At 32.4% G+C, this 26,700-nt stretch overlaps 1 protein-coding gene across 1 annotated transcript in view; it reads right to left on the bottom strand.

Annotated features, from left to right (window-relative positions):
• The window catches only part of LOC105209165 (elongation of very long chain fatty acids protein 7), a 44,603-nt gene extending 25,357 nt beyond the window's left edge, over window positions 1-19,246 (bottom strand). Inside the window, exon 1 of the mRNA XM_011179426.3 lies at window positions 18,862-19,246. The gene's annotated coding sequence lies outside the window, so the exon portion shown is untranslated. The remainder of the gene's footprint in view (window positions 1-18,861) is intronic.
• Between the last annotated feature and the right edge of the window lie 7,454 nt (window positions 19,247-26,700).

The following is a 26,700-nucleotide window of genomic DNA, read 5'->3' as shown; positions in this document are numbered from 1 at the left end:
AAAAAAAAAATAAAAATATCAATAAACAAGCATACCGTCTGCAAGTATGAAGGAATTTGGAGAGCAGCTTCGGCAACAGCTGGTTTAACGAGCGCATAGTTTGGGCGGCGCTGCTTTATCAGAGGTCGGCTTTATCAGGTACATATAGTATAACACATCCGAGCAAAAGCGCGCTGACCCGCTTTCGCTTTCTTTGGTGCGTAGCATTGTTGTTGTTGTTTACTATTTATAAACTTCAGCAACAACAACAAATATTTAATACAATAACAACACCAGTATAAACGCCATCCACACAAGCCACAACTACTACAATAAATGTGATACAAAAATAAATTACAACAACAACAAACTCTAAAAATATTAATAAATGATAAAATATAAAGAAATCAAAACGACTCGAACCTTCTCAACAACCTGTTCATACACAATGCCTTGCGGAGAATGAAAGACGAGCGCCAAGCAATGTAAATGTGTGATTGACTCCGTTGGCGTTGGTTAGTAACGGTAAGCCACTGTAAAGTGTTGCGCGAGCAAAATTTTTCATTGCGTCGCTTTATGGCGCGAGACCGACTGACCGACAACCGACCGAACGAACGACTTGGCTCACTTACTGTGGCTGCGTGACGGACTTGGATATTACAACAACAAAAATAAAATTAAATTAAATAAAAATGGTCAATGCTTAGGTGCGTAGCCGTTATAAGATATGACGGACGGGACTTCTATATAAATTAAAATTAGCCGAAAGAAATACAAATGAATTGGGCATGCGCGTTGGCGGACGGAGGAGCACCAAACTGACAAGTGTGCGCGAGTGTGTAACGTCTGCAAAGGCGGAAATAGGAAGCAAAAGCATATTTGCATTTCATTGACACCAGGCACACACACACATCACATAAGCAGTATGTGTGTGTTGAAGAGTTAGCTGCACTTTCTAGTCTTCTTCGGCCGATAGAGACTTCAAATGTGTTGCAATACGCATAACCACAAATACTTCATATATCTGTGTGCCTGTAAGTCAATCACCAACTCAATGAAACACATCGAGTAGTAAGCAAGTAACACTAGCGTATAAAAAAGTGGCACAAAAATGCCGACAATAAATACGCGCGCAGCCAAGAAAACCGACGCGCTGACGGCGCTCACCGCAGCGCGTCAATGAGCAGTAGGCACCTCAAAGCCACAAACGGCCAACAAACTAATAGAGCAAATAGCCAAAGAAATGCCAAGAAATCAAGTAATCAGCGTAATAACCGAAACTAAGCTCACCCAATGGCCGGCCCGGCTTTGCTGCGCGCGAACTCACAACCAGTCAGCCAGCCAGTGGCAGCGACAGCGGCAGTGCCTCAATGGCGGCTAGCGAAATGTTGTGTGTAACAACAATAAGGGGGCCAAACGCCAGTAAGAGTGACAGCGCAAAAATCCAAACGGTACAATAAAAGCAATTGTGGCAGCAAAAAATAGTTATTCGATTGGACTTTGTACTTTGCGAATACGCGCAAACATACACACATTTAACTCTATACACTACATACATTTGTGGCTGCTGAATCGAATACGCTCCATTGAATTTGCTTGCCTCACTACACAATTGTTGTTGTTGTTGTATGAGGTTAGTTGTCAGCATCACATGGAGGCTGGTTTCCTATATAAATCTCTTTGGAGAGCTGTTTGGAGAGCATTTTCTTGAAAGAAATTTATAGTAGGGAGCTTTCTCGAGCATACAGCTTTTTTCGAAAAATTTTGAGGATAGTTGTTGTTGTGACCGCCTTAGACCATACATATATTTATATATCTAAGAAGATTCGGGCTCCACAAGTAGTCACGATCGGCATATACATCACAAAATTCATTAAACAATTAAGCAGGCAAAACTATCTGTGAATCTCAGCGAGGTGGACACGATCACGTAAAAATCTTAGTATCTAATTCCTGTCAAGAAAATTGTTATGTTATATAGCTAATCTTCTCATGAAAACATTGCAACTTCGGAGACTGCTTAAAGCTTCTGGAAAATTTTTGTTATCATAAACTTGAATGCTTGGATTTCGAAGCAAAGAAGCTTAGATTATATTAAGAGAAGATTTTCTAAGTTTAACCTTTCGTAAAAGAAAAGAGCTAAAACGTGCAACATTTCTTCCATCAAGAAAATGATGGTTATACAATCCAATTTTAATATTAGGTTAGGTTAAGTTAAAAAGCTCCGTCAGGAACGGGAAGGAGGCTTCAGACAGGGCGATTCACTATCGTGCGACTACTTCAATCTATTGCTGGAGAAAATAATACGAGTCGCAAAACTTAATGGAAAAGGTATGTTCCTTCTACATATAAGAGTTTATTCTATAAGAGTGTACAGCTCCTGGCGTATGCCGATAATATTGATATCATTGACCTCAACAACAACCTCAACAACAACATTAACACCAACAATGTCAGCCACGAAATCCAACGCAGAATCACTCTTGCCAACAGGTGCTACTTTGGACAGAGTAGAGTTTTTTATAAAGTTTTGCGAAAGACTTATGGACCTTTGAACATTGGCAGCGGAGAATACCGCGGACGATTTAACGAAGAGCTCATGACTTATAGGCAACTTGGACATAGTTCAGCGAGTAAATGGACTCGCTAGGTCATGTTGTCCGAATGGACGAAAGCACTCCAGCTTTAACACACAATATTCGTAGGCTTAACTTACACTGATTACCACCACAAGTATCACTATAAATTTATGTAAAGACGTATTATTTTTAAGATATGTTTTAACATGTAAACACTAAGTAAGAAAATTTGACACTTCTATGTTACTGGCGGCAATAGTTTTAGGTAAACAAAAACAAACGAAGACAAATAAACTTCAAAGAGTTCCGACTTATTTTAACTAGAAAGAGTGATGAACCATTACGAAAATTTGTTGAATAATTTTTGTGTTAAAAATAATTTGTTTTTACTATAGTGAGACTGGTTTAAACATATATTGAACGAAAATAGAAATACTTTTTTTTGACTTACAATTTTTACGTTGGATTTTAAGTGTTTTTACAATCACCTAACAAAAGAGTTTTTCATCACAAATAGGGAAGTAGGGATCTTTTTTGATATATTTTGTCACGAGACTTGTTTGAAATTTTTCAGCGTAATTTAAAAAAAAATTGTTAAAATAATTTAAAAAAATATAAAAATTAATAAAAAAAATGTATTTTTTTGCAATATATTTTTTTTTGCATCTATATTTTTTTTTCATCAATTTTTTTTTAAATAAATTTATAATTTAACATTAATCAATCATGACCTGCAAAAAATTCGAATTTATTTTTTAGATTATGCAGTTAGAATTCAAATTACAAATATTTCGAATACATATATTTCCGAAAAAAAAAATTCCAAATGATTGCTCATTATTCAATTATCTATGATGTAATTGATGATGATGTCTTACATACTATATCCAACAGACGCTGATAATAATGATCCTAAGTTATGTTTGAAACATAAAAAAGCGGTCAAAGTCACCGGCAAATTTCACGTACAAATTTCAATGCAAAAATTTATGTATTGAAACTAAACTTTTTTATGGACGCCACAACAGAAATTGGGCAATCAAAACAACATTGCAGCCAAAACAAAAAAAAAAACAATAAAACACACACACACACATATACATAATAAACGTAGTAAAAATAAAATAGAAATAAATAAACAAATGATGCGCATAAATAACATAGAAGAAACACGTTTGCTTTGGTAAAATTATATTTCACGGTCAAGATGCAAGATGAATTACAGGCACACACACACACACACACACACCAACCAGCAACCGCAGCCACTCGAAAGATGTCCAAAAAAGGCTGAGCGGTGAGTGAAGAAAATAATTGCGGTTTGTTGAACAAAACAAGGGTCAAAGCGTCAATGTAATTACAAGTGTTTAAAGTGGATAAGACGAGATTGAGATTGAAAGTAAGAGATACACCGAAGATCGGCGTTTGGGAAAGAAGAAAAGAAAGCAGTGAAGACAGCAGATTTGCGATTTTTATTATTAGTGTATGTGTGTATGTATAAAAGAATCATAAAAATTTGCTAAGCTTCCTCAGAGGGTGATTCTAAATACAACAACAACAACTCATATTGAGAACAAGTTTCTATGGATGAGCGCTTTGGCATGAATGGCTTTTTAATGGGTTTATATGCTGACTTGCAAAAAAATGGGAAAAAACAACATCTACAACAACAGCAACATAATAAATTGAGCAATGGCAGGGAATACAAAAAATTTGATAAACAAACATAATAGATGAAAAACAACAACAACAAAAGAAAAAAGTAAACTAGGAACAACAACATCAAAAAAATTCGAAAAATAACTAACTAGGAACAACAACAAAAAATAAAAAAATATAAAAAACTAACTAGTAACAACAACAACAACAGGCAATCGAACCTTGTAATCCACCGCCACCAACAAAAAAAATGTGCAAAAGCATGTGCGCTGCTGCGCATGTTCGACTGTGTGTATTTTTGTATTTAACATAGCTGAGCGATTTCTAGCGCAAACATTGTTGCTGCCTGCCAATGAAACATCAATGCGACAGAAGACACACACACACACACACAACAGCAATAAACACCGGTGAGCTTGAACTAAACTAATACAGGCACACACATACATATCCACAGCGGCGCGCTGCCAATTGTTGATAGCTCCAACCGACAGACAGCGCAGACAGGCGCAACTTGAAGCTCAAACGTCCATGTTTTATTTATTCCATTTAGTTTTTGGCTACACAGACACCACGAACACACACTCACACAAACAAATTAACGAAAAAACCAATAAATTTAACTACCAAACCTATTCAGTGTCGGAAATTTGGCCTTTTAGCGGGATTTCATAATTTTATGTGATTCGTAAGTGTGGAAATCGCAAAAGTCTAGATTTTTCGAATTCGGTTTTTTTTCAACTGCTGCTTCTTCATATTTTTTATTTTCATTGTAAGATCAATGTTGCGCAAATCCATAATTGTGCAGCAGGCTAGATAATAGATATGTATGTGTGTGTTTATCGTTTGACATGGTTAATATCGAACGTTTATAATATTAATATGGCTGTAATCATGCTATCTTTGATATGCGAGATTTCAAAACAATGCCGGCGAAGAAGCTTCGAGTTGTGTTGTTTGGAAATGCTTTTTGTTGTGTGTGGGATAAACAAAAAAAATTTGTAAATAAAGAAAATAAGACAAAAGCAAAAAAACAAAAGAGTTAGTTTTAATAATTAATTAAAATAAAGAGCTGCGAAATGGTAAATTTGTTTTTACTTTTTTTTTGTTTGATAATAAAGTTAATATAAGCATGTAGGTTGAAAGACACTGCGTATGAATTATAATTAATGCAAATATTATTAATTATTGAAAATCATATGGATTTAATTCAATAAATATAATAATATAATTAAGGCAAGTACTTTTAAAAATAATGTAATTGAAATAAATAAATTAATCAAATAATAAGAATTGATTTCAAATATAATTATAATAATTTTTTATTTTTTTTTATAAATTGGAAAATAAAATATTAAATAGTTAAAAATAATATTTATAAAAAATTAATTTAATTTAAAAATCAATAAATATTTAAATACAACAAGGTAATAAATTAATAAAAATATTAAAAATTTATTGCAAAATCAATTGAATTAATTAATAATTAATTATTAAAAAAAAAAAAAAACAATTATAAAAAATTAAAAAAGTTTAACTATACAAATTAATGAAAAAATACCTAATACATTTTTTGATAATAAATAAAAATATTAAGTAATTAAAAATAAATAAAAAAAATGATTAATTAAAAATATGTTGAAGAAGCTCTACAAGTTCCCAGCTCAGAATGCAAGGAAAATTACTTCTGGATATGGGGAAGTTAAGGGAAGGTGCTTTAACTTGAAAATCAAGTAGTTAGACTCGCGAAAAACGACAAAAATAATGAATAAATTTCTTGATTGTCGCATTGTAACTATTTCCAAAAGGACATTTTAAAGCGGTCGCACGCGATGACAGCAAAAATTGGAAATGAAGTTAGTGCTTTAACATTTCCCAGTTGCTTCTAAAAGGTCAAGCTACCAAATCGAATTATTTCGGTCAAAAAATTTTTATATGAAGTTGAACTTTGATTTGAAATCATGTATATTGGCCAAGAGCAAAAAAGTGGAGAAATAATAAATAGGACGTGGAAATACTTTCCTTACGGGTAACGTACACTTCTTTCAGATACAGAGGGACTATTTTCAAATTCTTCAAATTCATATTTATGGAAATTTGTATGAAATTTGATTTCTAAACGCTATTGTCAATTCAAGAGTGTGAGGTATGGAGATCTTCGAGTTAAGGAAATTCAACTGTAGTTACTAAAAACAAAAAAAAATATGTTATTTACAAAATTATATAAATATAAAAATGACTTTTTAGTTTATTTTTGTATATATTCTTCAAATTATATATTCATATTCATATATTTTTTTTTGTATTATTATTTACGTAGTTTTCATTATTTATAAAGTTATAAATATATAAAAAATCATTTTTATTATTTTTTTGTATAAATTATACAAAATAATGGTTATGCATTACGTTCAATAATTTGAAAATTGTTTTTGTATTTCTACTTTCAATCACTTTCTACATTCATTTTTTATAACTTTTGAGTCACTTTTTCTGATAATAAATGCCAATTCATAAGTAAATATAGATATGTATGTGTAATGAATAATTGTTTCAATCAATGAACAGTCATACCATTCAATCACCATTAATATGGGATTAGTAAACAATCTTATCAAAATACTATGGTTGTACTACAAACGAATAATTCTATTTTTATAAGTACTTTTTTTTGCTAAACATTCTAATTATTCATATTTCTAATCAACACATATAGCCATATTACTCAGTGTGGTGAGCCCAAAATTATTATTTATGAAGCAAATAATTCAAATTGTCATTATACAAATAAAAGTTCAATAGGTTAGTAACATTTGACATAAATTGATTTTATTTTTTTCTTCGAAATCCAAAAATGCGATGTATATTCTGTGACGTTACAATTCTCACCGTGCCATTCCTCAAAATAAAAAAAAAACTGAAAAACTTCGGAGTTCTGGATGAATACTTTTTTTCTCTTTATATCGACGTTTTTATCAGAATATAATATCAAAATATTTTTGCTAAAAATTTTATTGAAAGCCTTGGAAAAGTCCCCTAATAATAGAAACAATATTCGTTTAACTTATCAAACTCTCGTCAAATCAGAAAGCTGTTCGCCGCTTATCAGTAAGCACACAAACATTATATACGATTATTTTGTATATACAAAAAGTATTTCAATATGAGTCACGAGCGACGAAAACAGGTGCTATGAAATGCGATATTTCTGAAGTAATCAGTTATAAGCGCTGGATTAACATATATTAGACATAAATAGTGAAAAAAAGCTTATTTATAATTTATTATAGAAATAAGAATGGAGGTATGAACATCAAATATATGCGATAACTGCGATACAAATAGAAAAATATGTGAAAAATAAATATAATAAATAAAAACAAAAAATAATAAATAATAAATAAAAAAATTAAATTAATTAAAATTAATTTAAAAAAAGTTATAGAAAAATAATAACAAAAAAATTATAATAAAATATAAAGAAATAAAATGATAGTAATATTTAAAAAATTAAAAAAAAAAAAAAAAAAATAATTAAAAAAAAAAATAAAATAAAAATAATTTCAAAAAAAAATAAAAAAATTAAAAACAAAATAATAAAAAAATAATAAAATAATAAAAATATAAATAAAAATAATAAATAAATTTAAAAAAAAAAATTAAAAATATAACTAAAAAATATAATAAAAAATCCAAAAGTTGTGACTATAAAATTATAAATATTACAAAAATGAATCAAAAGCTACACGCGACAATTAAAAAGCGGTCAAAAACAAGTGCAATAGAGGAAGTAAACGCCAACAAAAAAGAAAAATTTAAACAACAACAACAACAAAATTTCGATTTCAAAGAGTGGACGCCCAAAAAAATGTTGGCGTGTGTAGTAAAAACCAACAAAACAAAAAGAAATTATCGAAATTCCATTCCATTGATTTTTTGGTTAAATAGCGACAATGGGCTGGGCGGTGAGTTGGACGCTCGGTCAGTTGGTTGATTGGACGCTCAACGCTTGGCTTTTGGGCTTTCAGCTGGTTTTGGTGGCATGTTCGATATTATGCCGTTTTAATGTGAGCGCACAGTGTGAAAAATAAAAGCAACGACCAATGTATAACTGCTTAACTGTAAATATTTGTTGCGTTATATATGTACATACACTTATATATTGATATATATGGAAATAATATGTATGAAATATCGGATGATCGTGAAATTGTTAGCGTTTGTGTTGGAGAGGGTGGGTGCGGAGTGTGATATATATATACATATTTATATGCTTATATGTATGTGTTGGTATTGGCAGCGATGAATGAATGTTGTTGCCGTTTAAGCGGCGCGTTGGCAACAATGAGTGAACGAAATCAAATTCATTTCGATTTAATTTCAATTATGGAATTATTATTTATTTTTTTGGTTATGCAGAGGCGAATTTTAGCAGGTTTTTTCAACACACACACAGTCACATACATATTTTTGTTGTAGTGTATATATATTTTTTGTTAGTTTATTGGAGTAAATAATTTTAAGTTTAGTTTGCGTTATAAATAAATGCACAAACAAATGTGGCGACGAAGAAGACGTGAATTGTTTGTTGACACAAGCACACGCATGCAAACACACACAGACACACACAGTCTCACTTACAAAGTGGAAATGCCTGCTATTTGGTCAGCACACACGCACCATCATTACTGGCCAATTACCGACGATCCAAAACACGCATATTCACCTGCCAAACGATCGCAGCGAGAGTGTATATCGTATAGTGAGAGTGACGGACGATGAGTTGCCTTCCGGTGTGTGGTGTGGTGGGGAGACACACGGAAAAGGGTGCAGAATATGGCAACATGTTGGTCAATAAAGTTCAATCGTACAAGTGACAGAGAGTGTGATAGTCAAGCAGTCAGTCCGACAGTCCAACAGTCGAGTAAGTGAGTAAGTGACTCCGTTCGTCAATCAGTCAGTCGGTGAGTGAGTGAACTGCCTGCCGTGAGCGCAAAAGACTATGCGGAATTAATTAGGCAGTTCTTCGACGCGCCACAGTCACACCAAGCCAACACATAAAGGGCCAAACACTTTGCTGTTGTTGTTGTTGCACACGCGGCGTATGCGCTACACGCGATTTTTGTACAGATTTCTCTTTTTTTAATTCTCATTGTTGTTGTTGTTGTCGACTGATATTGTTAAGCTGCTGCTGCTGTTGACGCCGAAGAAAGTGAGCAACGCTACAACAACAAAAAACACACACCATAAGAAAATATTCGGGCTTTTTGTAGGTGCCACTTGTTGCTTGAAGATAACAGTTTTCTTCCAAAATTTTCTTTCTTATTTTTCATCTTCACTTTAATTGAAGCTCATCAAGTAGGTGCCTGGGTGTATGTTTGTAAGTATATTAACTGTAGTTCGGCTGGAAAGTCCAGGCGACAGGTGGGAATTACCAAGCAGCATCGCTTGAGAGAATGTTGTCGCTGTTGCTTGTTGTTGCCTTGTTGGTGGATTGTTGCTGACGACGAGTGATTGTGAGCAATCCTGTTTTTTTTCAGTCACTGCCACTTTTAACGGTTTACTTTTATGATTAGTCATTGTCAGCGTCAAGCGATAGCTCATATTCGAAATGAAGATAACTATGAATTGTGCGGTTAATAATTCGGTTGGTGCTAATAGTAGTATGTGGTTGGACCTTGAACCCGATCAGCAGTTTGTACGACGAAAAAAAGAGATAAATACAAATACGGCTCACAAACATACGTGAAATAGTTAATTTCTTGGATAAATAGTCACGCAGCGTGAAGGTAAACAGTTTGTCAGCTCAAGCATTTTTTTAGAATTTAAACTGACAGCAAAGCTAAGCTTGTAGCAATAAAAGCTGATGCGTACTACAAATGTGTGCTTTCCATGGAAAGCGCATAAAATCGGTATTAAATGAAAATCAATTGATATTAAAATAAAAAAAAGTGAAACCAGTTTTTCTTTTAGCTATGCTCGTGTTACAAAGAAGTCTTGTCTGGAAATTATAATAAAATTTTCATAAAAAGTTGACCAGTCAAATGAGATCTATGCAGGAATCTTTGCATAATTTATACTCATGTCCGAAGTGAATGAAATAGCTGTAAATTATGTTAATAAAATACATTAACATACTTGTCTAGAAAATTAACATAATGCAGCTCTGAAATGCAACAGTACTGCATGACAACTGTAATTGCTTGTAGCTGTCTGCGGTATTGGATTTCATGAAGAATTATCACAATGCTGTGAAAGTGTGATTACAGCGATTGCGAGTAAAATGAAACTGTCATAAAAACTGACAATTCTGTCATTCTTTGACTTGTTGGAATATCTGTCAAAGATTCTTATAAATATACGGAAGATAAGCAGCGTCTTAGTAAGACAACTTTGCAGCTGTGCAAGCCGAACAGAATTTTTTCTCGAATAAGAAACTCGAAACGAACTGTAAATATATTTTACAGTTATACGTGGTGTGTTCAAAAAATAACGGGAATTTTAGTTTTTTGAAAAAAAAAATTATTGCTTCATTCGTCTACATTAAGATTGTGTCATTCAAAATAATCCCCATTCGATATTAACAAAACACTCAAAACACTTCCTAAACTCGATTTTTGGTATAACCTTTGGCTCAGCGATTTCTCGTATTCGGGTAAAACGACGGTTCCCTTTATTTTTGGAAATAGGAAAAAGTCACACGGCGAATATGGAGGCTGGAACATCGTTACTGTACAATTTTTGGCCAAGAATTCTAACCTTAGCAGCTTTTTTGACAATTGGACTTGGTCGAACATGTCAATAGAGTTTTGGAGTTTCTAAAAAGAATCCTGAACTTTTGGCTGTTAAAATCTTGAACATTTTTGAATATACAAGACTAAGAGAGTTCAAGTAGGTCACAGTATTCTTCCTTCCATGATTTTATGCAAGTATATTTATGCGCCTATTTGATTTTCATTGGTTTTAATCACCCGTCCAGTGACACTTTATGTCATTCGCATTAAATTTAATGAATTCAATTTAATTAGTTGTCTTTTATTTCGGCAAATAAATACACTTTTACTTATTTTAATATATTGCATTCGTATGCAAAACAGCAAAACAATTTGTATGACCAAAAAAACAACAACAACCTTTGCATACCAACGCATAAAATACATACATACTTTCGAAAAATATGTAAAAAAATGTTTATTTAAACGACTGTTAAGACTAAAAACCGTAAAATTTCGATTGCAATGGCGATACTACAAGCAAATGAGCAAAATCTTGATGAAAGAATTTCTTCGCATGATATTGACTCTCCCAGCAAGCAGCGGCATTTGATTACACGTACGTGATTCAAATAAAAATAACAATTTGTAATTGTGTAGTAAAATTGCCATAATTAAAACGAAAATCATTGTTGTTTATCAACAGTTTTTAAAACAGTGACAATACAATAAAATGTTTGGATGAAAGATTTTTTTGATGTAATTTTTTTTTTTTATATTAACTTTTTTATTTTTTTTTTGATATTAAAATTTTTTTTTTCTGATTTTTTAATTTAATTTTTGAATTTAATTTTTTGTTTTTTATTTTTTTATTTAATTTAATTTAATTTTTTTTTTGTTTTTTATTGTTTTTTATTTCTTTATTTGCGCAAAAAAAAATGCTTAAATTGCATGGTAAAAAGTGAGTCCATAAAAATCACGCTACAACAAGAGTTCTTATGTTGAATTATGGGGCGATTACGAGTGGCTGAGCGACTATTGCGCTTAATAAAAATGCTGGCAAACATGATTACAATTAGCAAATCAGCAGCAAATTAATTATACACTTGGTACTTGCAGAAAATTAATTGCCGAGAGATTAAAGTGGGATAATAAAACATGAGCTCGAATAAAATTGGCGCGTTGTTGTACATAAAATGATAAAACAATAAAAATCAAATAGAAACAAGAACAAATAATATTAGGAAACATGATTAAAACACTTAATAAGAGCTAATCTAGCGCTAAGCAAGCATATACTTTTTGTATACAGCAATATCGCTTTGATTAATCAACAACAACAACAATAATGCAGCAATTCAAGAGCGTTAACCAATAATAAACTTAAGCGCAGTGCAATGACCCTTGCGACTGCTGTAGAGCAGTTGGTCAAGTTTTCAAAAGTCAAGCGCACTGCAATCTTCAAAAAAAAAACTCAATCAATAAACACAAAGATTTCTTCACCAATAACAATAGCATACCAGTAAAAAAAAGAAAATAAGCGACAAAATTACTATTTCCTGAAAGTAGGGAGGCAAAGCACATCAATGTATTGGAGAAACTGAAGCCAACGCAAAGAATCCAGTTTATGATTGAATAACAAAACGAAAAAAAAACAAACAGAAATCAAACGTAAGCATTAAGCTAGTTGGTGTCACAGTGTACTCAAAAAAGTCACCGCGCTACTTGATAGGCTCCATTAATTTACATACGATACACTGATTAGAAGAAATTTGGAGATTCTACACACGTACACCGTTGGTTAATAAGTAAAAACCCAAAATATTTCAAATATCTTCTGCTCGCAATTTGCGCAAGATATTATTCTACTACATAAATTATTGGGTGAACATGCGCACTGGGGCGGTTAATGTGTACGCTGATGATGGACTTTGTGCGATCGCGTGGGAATTTCGAGGCGTTGGCCATGTGTTCATATTTTTTGGCATGCAATACTATAGACACAAGCATATATTAATAATAATAAAAAATAAATAAAGAATATATGTATACACTGTGGTCTTTTTGAGTATTTTTGTTTATTTTTGCTTTTATTTGCGCTGCTTCAAGTCGCTTAGTAGCTTAGAAGCCAAAATAAAAACGGGGCACTGACGTGTTACTTTTCATGCTGACCAGCATATATGAGGTATACAGTATATACAATATATATATTATATAGAATTAACGCGTCTAATTTGTGCCAGCAAAGAGACGTGCCTTCTCCACACGCACACAAATTTAATTAGTCAATTGCGAAAACCGCTGGAGTGTGTTTGGTGCCGCCAGTATCTTATCTGCGTCAATAAAAGCTTATCTATGCGTGTGTCTTTATATGTTTTTGCTTTTGCCATATAAATATATTTATATGTATGTAAACAAAACACGCTACAAATGATTTAATATTAAATAAACCGGCGTAGCTTAAAGATAGTTTAACAAACTCTCACTCATTGTGGGTGAAAAAGATTTTATGCAAATTTCTAAACATGCATTTCACGCATGTATTAGCGCTATTATATGAGTTTATATAAACACTTTAATGGAGCTTTTAATTGCTCGCATTCACTGCGTGACATCAACTTATTTCAGGTAGCCAAGGATATACTTTTACGTACATGAGAAACTTAAAACCCCTAAGGTGTGTCCAGCTGTGAGCAGGAAGTCCTTCAATTAACTGAAGCGTTGTTAAAATGCAACAAAGGTAGCATTACATTTAAAATCTTATACTCTTGCTTTATGTTACACCTGTTTCAATATTACTATTTATATTATTGTTAAACAAATATAATAAAACAAGTAAGGAAGGGCTAAGTTCGGGTGTAACCGAACATTTTATACTCTCGCAATTTATTGATGTAATTTTATAAAGACAACACAATTCGACCCATATATTCGGCATAAAGTTCAATAGAATAACGAAAATCATCATAAATAGTATATGGGGACTGAGGTAATTCCTAAACCGATTTCACTCGTTTTCACCACCAAGATACAACGTATCGAAAACTATACGCTCACTTAATTTAATATTACTTATAATTAGGTATATGGGATCTGGGGGAAGTTATGACCCAATTTTTACCATTTCAGGTACAGAGAGAAACTGTTATAAGAAAAAAATTCAGATGGAATGAATTACATTAAAATATCTGAGGGATTTACCCATATTTTCGGTGAAAAATTAACCTTAGGCACTGAGTTTGATATCAGGGGCCTTGAAAAGTCATGGTTCGATTTTGACAATTTTTCCACAAGTGATGTCACAGCTCAAATACAGTATTTGTGTAAAGTTTTATTCCGCTAGCTTCATTGGTTCCTTATGAATACATTATAAAGTGAACGAATCAGATGGAATTCAAAATTGGGTTATATGGGAAGTAGACGTAGTTGTGAACCGATTTCGCCCATATTCCACCCGTGTCATCAGGGTGTCAAGAAAGTGTTATGTACCGAATTTCATTGAAATCGGTCGAATAGTTCTTGAGATATGGTTTTTGACCCATAAGTGGGCGACGCCACGCCCATTTTCCATTTTGTAAAAAAATCTCAGTGCAGCTTTCTTCTGCCTTTTCTTATGTAAAATTTGGTGTTTCTGACGTTTTTCGTTAGGGAGTTAACCCACTTTTAGTAATTTTCAACCTAACCTTTGTATGGGAGGTGGGCGTGGTTATTATCCGATTTCTTTCATTTTTGGACTGTATAAGGAAATGGCTAAAAGAAACGACTGCAGAAAGTTTGGCTTATATAGCTTTATTGGTTTGCGAGTTATATACAAAAAACCTATTTGGGGGCGGGGTCACGCCCACTTTTCCAAAAAAATTACATCCAAATGTGTCCCTCCCTAATGGGATCCTATGTTCCAAATTTCATTTTCATAACTTTATTTATGGCTTAGTTATGACACTGTATAGGTTTTCGGTTTCCTCCATTTTGTGGGCGTGGCAGTGGACCGATTTTGCCCATTTTCGAAAGCAACCTCCTCAGGGTGCCAAGAACATGTGTTCCAAGTTTCATTAAGATATCTTAATTTTTACTCAAGTTATCGCTTGCACGGACAGACGGACAGACGGACGGACAGACATCCGGATTTCAAATCTACTCGTCATCCTGATCATTTATGTATATATAACCCCATATCTAACTCTTATATTTCTTGGTGACACAAACAACCGTTATGTGAACAAAACTATGATACTCTGTGCAACAGGTTGCGAGAGTATAATAAGCTAGTTTACATTTGAGTATAAAATTTATTTAGCGCGGCACTCAAAATCGCTTGTTAAGTCTAGTGCTCTTTCCAAGCGGGAAATTAACAATTTTACGTTTACTTCTTAAATAAACTGCAACTTGTTGCCACTCCTTCGTCATGTTCATAAATAGTATTTAACAACTATTTATTTGTTTAAAACAAAAATACCGTACATAATCTTGCTATACGTTCAAAACACTTTAGCTTGCTTATTGAACATTGACGTTTTATTTGTGCAGTGAAATAGAATTGAGTGTCTGATCATCATTATATTATAGCACGATAAATAATATGGCATTCTGAAGTGGGCATACTATAATACATTAGTATGAGGAGGTACAAAAGTTATCATTACACAACTTTTAGGTGTGTTGATCTGCGTAATCATATTGTTCATTTTAGTGTCAATTAAAATTGTTTGTTTTGTTCCTTATTTTTTTAAGAATATGCGGGTTATCACAGCAATATTTTCAAGTATGTTAATAATTGCTCAAAGTAATTAGATAAGTATACTTTTTTAATTCATTAACTAATTTATATGCAAATATATTTTTTGAAGTAAACAATTTGAAAAAAGTCTTGAGTACAATTATTATGCACTTGGTGCCAATGTCCACTTGAGGAACGTCTTAAGCACTTTATTTATAATAACACCAGATCCATGAATTCTCAGTTCATCAATTGACCATTAGAGCTGCTTATTAAATCACAATTAATCTTGTGTATTTATGGCATTAAACAAAAAATGTTAGGTATTTCAGGTTGAATTAAACACATATGTTTCCCTTTTGGTGACAATTATGTCTATTAATTAATTTCTTCATTTGTTTTACAACCAACCACTCGATTGCGCTTGATAAGCCGCTCGCTTAACTAATCAAATTTTATAAGAAAATAAGCACAAACAACTATTACTTTGTATAAAACTTTAACTGCATTATTTCTAAAAATTGTTGAACATAAGTTATCTTCAATTTTCATATTGAGTTTTGAGTAAGGTGAGTTAGCATTATGGAATATAACATTTCGTCACACAAGTCGATAACAAATGTACATCTTATAATTAAATATATAAGCAATAAGTTAACATATTTATGTATATTTATTAAAAGTTGTCTAAAATTATTCTAATTTGTGCATATGCACTTATAAAAAATACATGACCTACTTCTGTCAAAAGGACATACACAAAACAGAGAACGTATAATATAGAGAAGGTTCATGGTGTGCCGATTGTCAAAATGGTCCTCTTTTCGCAGGGGTACTCGCCAAGATGAGCGTGTTTCACCACAGAAAATTATTAGCGTGTTTCACCACAGGTTTAACATCAGCGCACTCGAAAATAGCAGAATTGAGCGGTTTCAGTGTTAAATGAGAAAAATTGTGTTAATTTGAATGTTAATAACTGTACGCTTACAGATTCGCTTATATACAGTGCGCAAACGACTCGCTATATAATTTCATTTACATTTAATATCAAAATACATACGTATATATGCAAAACTTTATGATTTATTCCAGAAAATGCTTTGAAGTATATAATGAAATAATTATTTTATATACATATGTTAAAATATAATATAATTATATACTGCATACATATGAATATTTATTTTCTTTGGTTATTAAAAGTTTCGATAATATACCAAAAGAATAAAAGTTGGCGCATAATTTGTAATTATGTGTGCATGTAAACAAAATCGAAAGAACCATACGCATAATGTTTGTAAATTTGTTTACATGCATATGTGCGTAAATATGAGCCTCATGGTTCGTTGTAAAATCTTCGTTGCCACAGACAACGAATGGCCGCAAATTGTGATTTTTTGTTCTCAAGTCAAAGCAGTGTCGCACGTTCGAAGGGAAGAGGTCCAGGTCCCCAACTCATGTTATCGTTTGAATTTTTATGTCTTGATTCTTACAGAAATCAGTCGTAGTACATTGAAATATGGCATAATACATTGGTAGAATATTTAAATACATTTAATTACTTGTATTTGCTAATTGTAGGTCAATACTATACAATACATAATTAGCGCATTTATAATTAGGGAGGGATCACTTGAAACGCCTCTGTAAAGCTCGATGTGTCGAAGGTTTGATGGCCGCCTGCGCGACGTCAAAACGACGCAACTTTGCGTTGTTGGTAGAAAATCGGCTTGTCGTAAATATGTATGAATATGTATGAGCATGCAAACATATCGACATAAATTTTTGCGAGCCTCAAATCAGAATTTTTGCTGAAAAATATTTTAAAAGGCTATGTTGCCCTTTTTGTACCTAGGTTTTTGCGATGTTGTAAATTTTCCTTCTGGAGGGAACATTAGAAAAATCTTCAATTTATGATTTTTGTCATCGTCGCGAAAAGTCGTTTGTAGACATGGCATGCGCAGGGAGGTGTGTATGGCGTTACTTTTATGAATGAAGCAACTTTGCCAAGTGAATGTGCGCTTGCGTTCATGAATGAAAATGGTTTTGTTGTATGTACTACAAAATTTGGCTTCGTTGATTGGCTGCCATATTGACTTGTGATGCTGCTTATGCGTTTGAGGCGCTTGTTGTTTTTGTAGAAAATGCTTTTGTTTTTTTGTGATGGTGACAAACTTACGCGTACGCATATGCGAATGTAAGTTTGTGTATGCATTACTTCTTCGTCGATGACATACAAACATATTTATGTATATGCATTTGTAGCAATACGTGCATATGTCCTTCACTGATAAGTGATAACGAGACAATTCGAATTTTGGAAGATGTCTATACATATGCATCTACATATGTACGTAAGCGCTTTTGTTTACATGTAGATATATACAAGACTCACATAATGAAATATGTAGTTAATTTTAGTATTGTAAGAAATACATTTAATATAAAAATAAAAACATTTTTTATGAAAGTAGGTATATTATTTTAAAACATTACATATTTAACCATTACATTAAACCATTTTGATGACAAATATGCCTCTGAAATCGCATAATTTATTTGAATTGAATAAATTTTGCATGCAGTCATAAATAAATATCATATTAGCACATATGATTGCATATAAATGTATCAATATATTAGCAAACGGGCTAACATTCCGATATAATAGAAATGTAAATCTCTGAGCATATTTTTCATTTAATGCTCAGCAATGTTAACGTGACGCTGTTAAAATTTCTCCTTCCGAGCTGGCTGAGGTGAAACACGCTCATCGTGTTTTGTTAGATTTTGACAATTCACACGCTGGTCCGCAATTGGACCTTCTCTATATTTAACGTTCTCTGCGTTGCGCCACTTTCGCATGTGACGCTTTCGTTTCCTTTTCAATTACTTTTCCTCTCTCAAATTCTAGCTCTCTCCCCTTTTTATTTAATTTTTTTTTTATTATTTTATTTTATGACTCGCCTCTCTTTCTTTCACCTCTATGTTCTTCATTGAATTTCTTGCACAAACACTAAAAATGGATAACAAAAAATGGGTGGAATTCCAATTTCACATTTTTCACAGCGTAATCTAACTTGCCGCAAGGGCACAAGGGTGCGGCAGCAAGTGGTTATAGAAAAAAAATTGCTGCCATTTCCACATTCCTTTACCGAATTCGATGACTAATCACTTGGAAGGATATATTTTAATGAAAAATATTGCAACTTACACTTTCAAGTAATCAACACACAACGAATAAAACGCTGATAATCGCTCCGATATTGCTTTATTAGGATGCACACACGCAAAAAAACTGTAGCCGTTTGTTGTTGCGGGCGGGGCGCTACTAGTTAACTGACAACGGTCGTTATTCTTTACCTTTTTGGGTACACTAGATAGAAACGCACACGAGAAGTGAATGAAAACTGTCAATGACCGAAATTAAAACCGCAGAAATTGGAAGAAATAACGCGCGCACCAAGTGCCTTTCCGTGTTGGACCGATCTTCACAGTGGCTAAAATTGAACTCGAACCAAATTGGCCGCAACTAGCTTATTTTAAATTGATGTTAAATACAGGCAGCGCGACCAAATACTCCGCTCGCTTTACACGCACACCAGAGAACGTTAAATATAGAGAAGGTCCAATTGCGGACCAGCGTGTGAATTGTCAAAATCTAACAAAACACGATGAGCGTGTTTCACCTCAGCCAGCTCGGAAGGAGAAATTTTAACAGCGTCACGTTAACATTGCTGAGCATTAAATGAAAAATATGCTCAGAGATTTACATTTCTATTATATCGGAATGTTAGCCCGTTTGCTAATATATTGATACATTTATATGCAATCATATGTGCTAATATGATATTTATTTATGACTGCATGCAAAATTTATTCAATTCAAATAAATTATGCGATTTCAGAGGCATATTTGTCATCAAAATGGTTTAATGTAATGGTTAAATATGTAATGTTTTAAAATAATATACCTACTTTCATAAAAAATGTTTTTATTTTTATATTAAATGTATTTCTTACAATACTAAAATTAACTACATATTTCATTATGTGAGTCTTGTATATATCTACATGTAAACAAAAGCGCTTACGTACATATGTAGATGCATATGTATAGACATCTTCCAAAATTCGAATTGTCTCGTTATCACTTATCAGTGAAGGACATATGCACGTATTGCTACAAATGCATATACATAAATATGTTTGTATGTCATCGACGAAGAAGTAATGCATACACAAACTTACATTCGCATATGCGTACGCGTAAGTTTGTCACCATCACAAAAAAACAAAAGCATTTTCTACAAAAACAACAAGCGCCTCAAACGCATAAGCAGCATCACAAGTCAATATGGCAGCCAATCAACGAAGCCAAATTTTGTAGTACATACAACAAAACCATTTTCATTCATGAACGCAAGCGCACATTCACTTGGCAAAGTTGCTTCATTCATAAAAGTAACGCCATACACACCTCCCTGCGCATGCCATGTCTACAAACGACTTTTCGCGACGATGACAAAAATCATAAATTGAAGATTTTTCTAATGTTCCCTCCAGAAGGAAAATTTACAACATCGCAAAAACCTAGGTACAAAAAGGGCAACATAGCCTTTTAAAATATTTTTCAGCAAAAATTCTGATTTGAGGCTCGCAAAAATTTATGTCGATATGTTTGCATGCTCATACATATTCATACATATTTACGACAAGCCGATTTTCTACCAACAACGCAAAGTTGCGTCGTTTTGACGTCGCGCAGGCGGCCATCAAACCTTCGACACATCGAGCTTTACAGAGGCGTTTCAAGTGATCCCTCCCTAATTATAAATGCGCTAATTATGTATTGTATAGTATTGACCTACAATTAGCAAATACAAGTAATTAAATGTATTTAAATATTCTACCAATGTATTATGCCATATTTCAATGTACTACGACTGATTTCTGTAAGAATCAAGACATAAAAATTCAAACGATAACATGAGTTGGGGACCTGGACCTCTTCCCTTCGAACGTGCGACACTGCTTTGACTTGAGAACAAAAAATCACAATTTGCGGCCATTCGTTGTCTGTGGCAACGAAGATTTTACAACGAACCATGAGGCTCATATTTACGCACATATGCATGTAAACAAATTTACAAACATTATGCGTATGGTTCTTTCGATTTTGTTTACATGCACACATAATTACAAATTATGCGCCAACTTTTATTCTTTTGGTATATTATCGAAACTTTTAATAACCAAAGAAAATAAATATTCATATGTATGCAGTATATAATTATATTATATTTTAACATATGTATATAAAATAATTATTTCATTATATACTTCAAAGCATTTTCTGGAATAAATCATAAAGTTTTGCATATATACGTATGTATTTTGATATTAAATGTAAATGAAATTATATAGCGAGTCGTTTGCGCACTGTATATAAGCGAATCTGTAAGCGTACAGTTATTAACATTCAAATTAACACAATTTTTCTCATTTAACACTGAAACCGCTCAATTCTGCTATTTTCGAGTGCGCTGATGTTAAACCTGTGGTGAAACACGCTAATAATTTTCTGTGGTGAAACACGCTCATCTTGGCGAGTACCCCTGCGAAAAGAGGACCATTTTGACAATCGGCACACCATGAACCTTCTCTATATTATACGTTCTCTGCGCACACGCGCACGCACACTGTGTTCTTGACAGCTGTCACGAAAAGCGGCTGAAGTTGCCATAAGGAGCACATAGAATAGCACAAAGCAAATATTTTATTAATTATAAAAAATATACATAAAATATGTTGCTTTCATATTTCTAGATGATTAAAAAGAAATTAATGAATTACCTATTCGTCATAGAAAAGCTTTTAGTTCTTCATTGCAATATGTAAAGCTAAAGCAATTTTAGAACAGTGTGGTAATACTTTACGACATATATCAGAGAACGTATAATATAGAGAAGGTTCATGGTGTGCCGATTGTCAAAATGGTCCTCTTTTCGCAGGGGTACTCGCCAAGATGAGCGTGTTTCACCACAGAAAATTATTAGCGTGTTTCACCACAGGTTTAACATCAGCGCACTCGAAAATAGCAGAATTGAGCGGTTTCAGTGTTAAATGAGAAAAATTGTGTTAATTTGAATGTTAATAACTGTACGCTTACAGATTCGCTTATATACAGTGCGCAAACGACTCGCTATATAATTTCATTTACATTTAATATCAAAATACATACGTATATATGCAAAACTTTATGATTTATTCCAGAAAATGCTTTGAAGTATATAATGAAATAATTATTTTATATACATATGTTAAAATATAATATAATTATATACTGCATACATATGAATATTTATTTTCTTTGGTTATTAAAAGTTTCGATAATATACCAAAAGAATAAAAGTTGGCGCATAATTTGTAATTATGTGTGCATGTAAACAAAATCGAAAGAACCATACGCATAATGTTTGTAAATTTGTTTACATGCATATGTGCGTAAATATGAGCCTCATGGTTCGTTGTAAAATCTTCGTTGCCACAGACAACGAATGGCCGCAAATTGTGATTTTTTGTTCTCAAGTCAAAGCAGTGTCGCACGTTCGAAGGGAAGAGGTCCAGGTCCCCAACTCATGTTATCGTTTGAATTTTTATGTCTTGATTCTTACAGAAATCAGTCGTAGTACATTGAAATATGGCATAATACATTGGTAGAATATTTAAATACATTTAATTACTTGTATTTGCTAATTGTAGGTCAATACTATACAATACATAATTAGCGCATTTATAATTAGGGAGGGATCACTTGAAACGCCTCTGTAAAGCTCGATGTGTCGAAGGTTTGATGGCCGCCTGCGCGACGTCAAAACGACGCAACTTTGCGTTGTTGGTAGAAAATCGGCTTGTCGTAAATATGTATGAATATGTATGAGCATGCAAACATATCGACATAAATTTTTGCGAGCCTCAAATCAGAATTTTTGCTGAAAAATATTTTAAAAGGCTATGTTGCCCTTTTTGTACCTAGGTTTTTGCGATGTTGTAAATTTTCCTTCTGGAGGGAACATTAGAAAAATCTTCAATTTATGATTTTTGTCATCGTCGCGAAAAGTCGTTTGTAGACATGGCATGCGCAGGGAGGTGTGTATGGCGTTACTTTTATGAATGAAGCAACTTTGCCAAGTGAATGTGCGCTTGCGTTCATGAATGAAAATGGTTTTGTTGTATGTACTACAAAATTTGGCTTCGTTGATTGGCTGCCATATTGACTTGTGATGCTGCTTATGCGTTTGAGGCGCTTGTTGTTTTTGTAGAAAATGCTTTTGTTTTTTTGTGATGGTGACAAACTTACGCGTACGCATATGCGAATGTAAGTTTGTGTATGCATTACTTCTTCGTCGATGACATACAAACATATTTATGTATATGCATTTGTAGCAATACGTGCATATGTCCTTCACTGATAAGTGATAACGAGACAATTCGAATTTTGGAAGATGTCTATACATATGCATCTACATATGTACGTAAGCGCTTTTGTTTACATGTAGATATATACAAGACTCACATAATGAAATATGTAGTTAATTTTAGTATTGTAAGAAATACATTTAATATAAAAATAAAAACATTTTTTATGAAAGTAGGTATATTATTTTAAAACATTACATATTTAACCATTACATTAAACCATTTTGATGACAAATATGCCTCTGAAATCGCATAATTTATTTGAATTGAATAAATTTTGCATGCAGTCATAAATAAATATCATATTAGCACATATGATTGCATATAAATGTATCAATATATTAGCAAACGGGCTAACATTCCGATATAATAGAAATGTAAATCTCTGAGCATATTTTTCATTTAATGCTCAGCAATGTTAACGTGACGCTGTTAAAATTTCTCCTTCCGAGCTGGCTGAGGTGAAACACGCTCATCGTGTTTTGTTAGATTTTGACAATTCACACGCTGGTCCGCAATTGGACCTTCTCTATATTTAACGTTCTCTGCATATATCCAATTATTTCTCCTTTTAAATTTAAAAGTGAATGCAACTCTGTATGCTTGCATCAAGATACGGATTGTGTCTTGGATAAATAAATACATAGTATGAATTACTATTCGGCGTATTATTTAATTTGCGTTCGTACTGTACCGATTTTCTTATGTGTTATGCCGTTCATCTCGATTTAACAATTTTTTAATGCAAAGAATTATAAAAGTGCATGATTGAAGAATGTTCATACAGAATTTAAGACATATTTTTTATTTAAATAATAAATTAACTGAATAAATATATTTACAGATAAACACATTGAAATGATTAATCCATGAGCTTCAAAATGTTATTATTTATTTGTTGTGAAGCTAATGAAGCAGGAGAAGTAAAGTTGTATTTTTGGAAAATATAAATGAAAATAGAACCTTAATTGTTCTATAAAATATAAATATACCACAACAACAAAACTGCATACCCGAAAATTAACTCAATATAAAAAAAACTTTTAATATTAATAAATAGTGGATGTCACTTATAAAATAATTTGTTACGCACTGGCAACTCCATGCTTCCTAGCGGCACTGCTCAGTTTCCGCCGCCATTTCAAGCGTCGCGTACCAATTTCCGATTAGTCTGTGCGAAAATAGTGAAAAATGTTAATAATTCATTATAAATCGAGAAAATAAACGTGTTTTATGTGAAATCGTATAGTACGGAGTGCCTTTAGTTGAAAATTAGTTATATAAGCGCCCGTTCAGTGTTTTAAACGGAAAAATATCATATGTAATGAATGTGAGCCCCGGGGCTCCAATGAAAAATTCGCATATAGTTACATATATGTACATATATGTATAGGTGCATAAGTGAATGTGCGTATTCGCAATTGAGTTTATACAAATGAGTGTTACTGTAATTCGGATATTAGTGTTAGTGTCGCTTTCGGCACAGTGCTTCCGTGTAACATAGACAAGGTAAATCGTGAAAGTATGTTTGATGTAAAGTAGTAAATGTATATATGTATAAGCGCAATGTAAGAGCTTAAGTTGACAGCATTGCTAGCTATCTGTTTTTGTTGTTACAGCAAATAGCTTGATTTTTCAGCCACTTTCGTTTTGAGAATGCAATACACATATTATTGCTTACAAATATTTGCTACAGATTTTCTGGTGATTGTGCACATCCGTCAAATATGCACTACCGCAACAGTTTGGGAGCCTATGTTGTGCATTGGAGTTCTCTCTTGAGGAAAGCAGTTCTTTTTATTTGAAATGTATTATATTTGTCCATAATGTGGGCTTTAGCTCAATTGTGGGCTCAATTTATTGAAGCCTTTTTCAACTTTTTCAAATTTAAATGTGTCAAAACTCAAAATAACAAATATTTTATAAATACAATGGCTCTCAAAATTGATAAAATTGAATAGATTCACAAGTATGACTGAATTGAAAGCGCGCTTCAGCGTTTCAAAGATGCATGTTTAAAGAGTATACTGTGATTTTTTTTTTTAATAATCCAAAAACTCAGCCGTTGGCACATCTCGATAGTATATGGATAATAGTATAGTATATGGATAAATGTAGTTAATGAAGGAAGGAAAAAAAATATTGGATTTTGAATTTTTGACATAATTTAAGTCAAGAAACTAACTTTTTTGGTAAAATTTTCGGCATATATAAGGTCGAAAAAATAGTTATAATAACTATATAAAAAAATTCATTAACTAGATAATGTTATTCTAAAGATAAGTGCAAAGTTGAACAAAATGGCTTTATAACTTTTTGACTAACTTACCAACTTGAAAAATTGAGTTTTAAGATAAATGCGTTTAAAGTTTTACATTATTTTTAACATATTTCACTATTTAATAAGATAATATTTTTTTCCAATTTTCAAATTTTGAAACCCGCCTAACCCTTTAAACGATTTATTCATCAAGTTGATTAAGTTTGTAAGTGAAAGCAAGATCATAACATCATTATTAAGCTATCCTTAAGGGGTTAGGGGTAGACAGAGACACGAAAAAATTAAAATTTTCAATAATTTCGAAAAAAAAACAACAGTTAATTGGTCTTATAAATCGAAATTTCTGAAAAACAAAACAACTTTGATCAAAACCTGGATTATTATGCATTCTAAAAGCTGTATACATTTCATTAAAATCTACTGCGTGGTTTCAAAAAACATAGTTTTGAGATAAACGCATTTAAAGTTTCACACTAGCGTTTTGGAATGCCCGAGCACTCTTTGTTATTTGTCGAATAACTCGGAAAAGTAATTAACGGATGAACTTAAAATTTTCAGAGAATATTTTTAAGATATTATTAAGTGTGAAAATGCAGAAGAAATTTTAATTTTTTGAATGTTCTGACTTGCACTAACCCCTTAAATGAGACAAGTGTATAGCACATGAGATCCTTCACTACCGAATCGATGGCATTTCATATATCATGTTTTGATGGGTATCTTATTAGTGTTATAATCACGAATAGCCGAACAAATATCAATAATTGATATAAATCTAATATGGTGGCGAACTATAAGAGTTAGCTCATATTATATTATTGGCAATAGTGCTGATTATTGACAAATTATGGGTATATGTATTGGTACAGGTATTGAGTTCTAAAAAAAATCCAAATTTACTCTAAAGTGGTCACACCGTGTTATAATCTAAATTGTACGAGATGTGTTGAAAAAAATCACGGGAATTTAAGTTTAAAAAAACATTTATTCATTCGTTTACAATAATATTCTTTTTGACAATTGGAAATTTTAAAATTCCCGTTATTTTTTGAACACACACTATATTTATGAAAATTCAATAAACTGTGCAAATTATTACTTACTCCAAAGAAATCCCTTTCAATTAAATAAAACGCATGCCTTGGCACATACATATTCTTCTCATCATAAAAAATATAAAATACGTTTTATTCACTTGTAAATTTTTGTATACATACACACATATATTTTACAATATTACATAACTGCTTATGTTAGTTGACAATTCTTTTAATTGCATTTTGTCATATT

The sequence above is a fragment of the Zeugodacus cucurbitae genome, chromosome 2, assembly GCF_028554725.1.
Source record: "Zeugodacus cucurbitae isolate PBARC_wt_2022May chromosome 2, idZeuCucr1.2, whole genome shotgun sequence".
NCBI classification, from domain to species: Eukaryota; Metazoa; Arthropoda; class Insecta; order Diptera; family Tephritidae; genus Zeugodacus; species Zeugodacus cucurbitae.
This window is presented reverse-complemented; position numbering and strand designations above follow the sequence as displayed.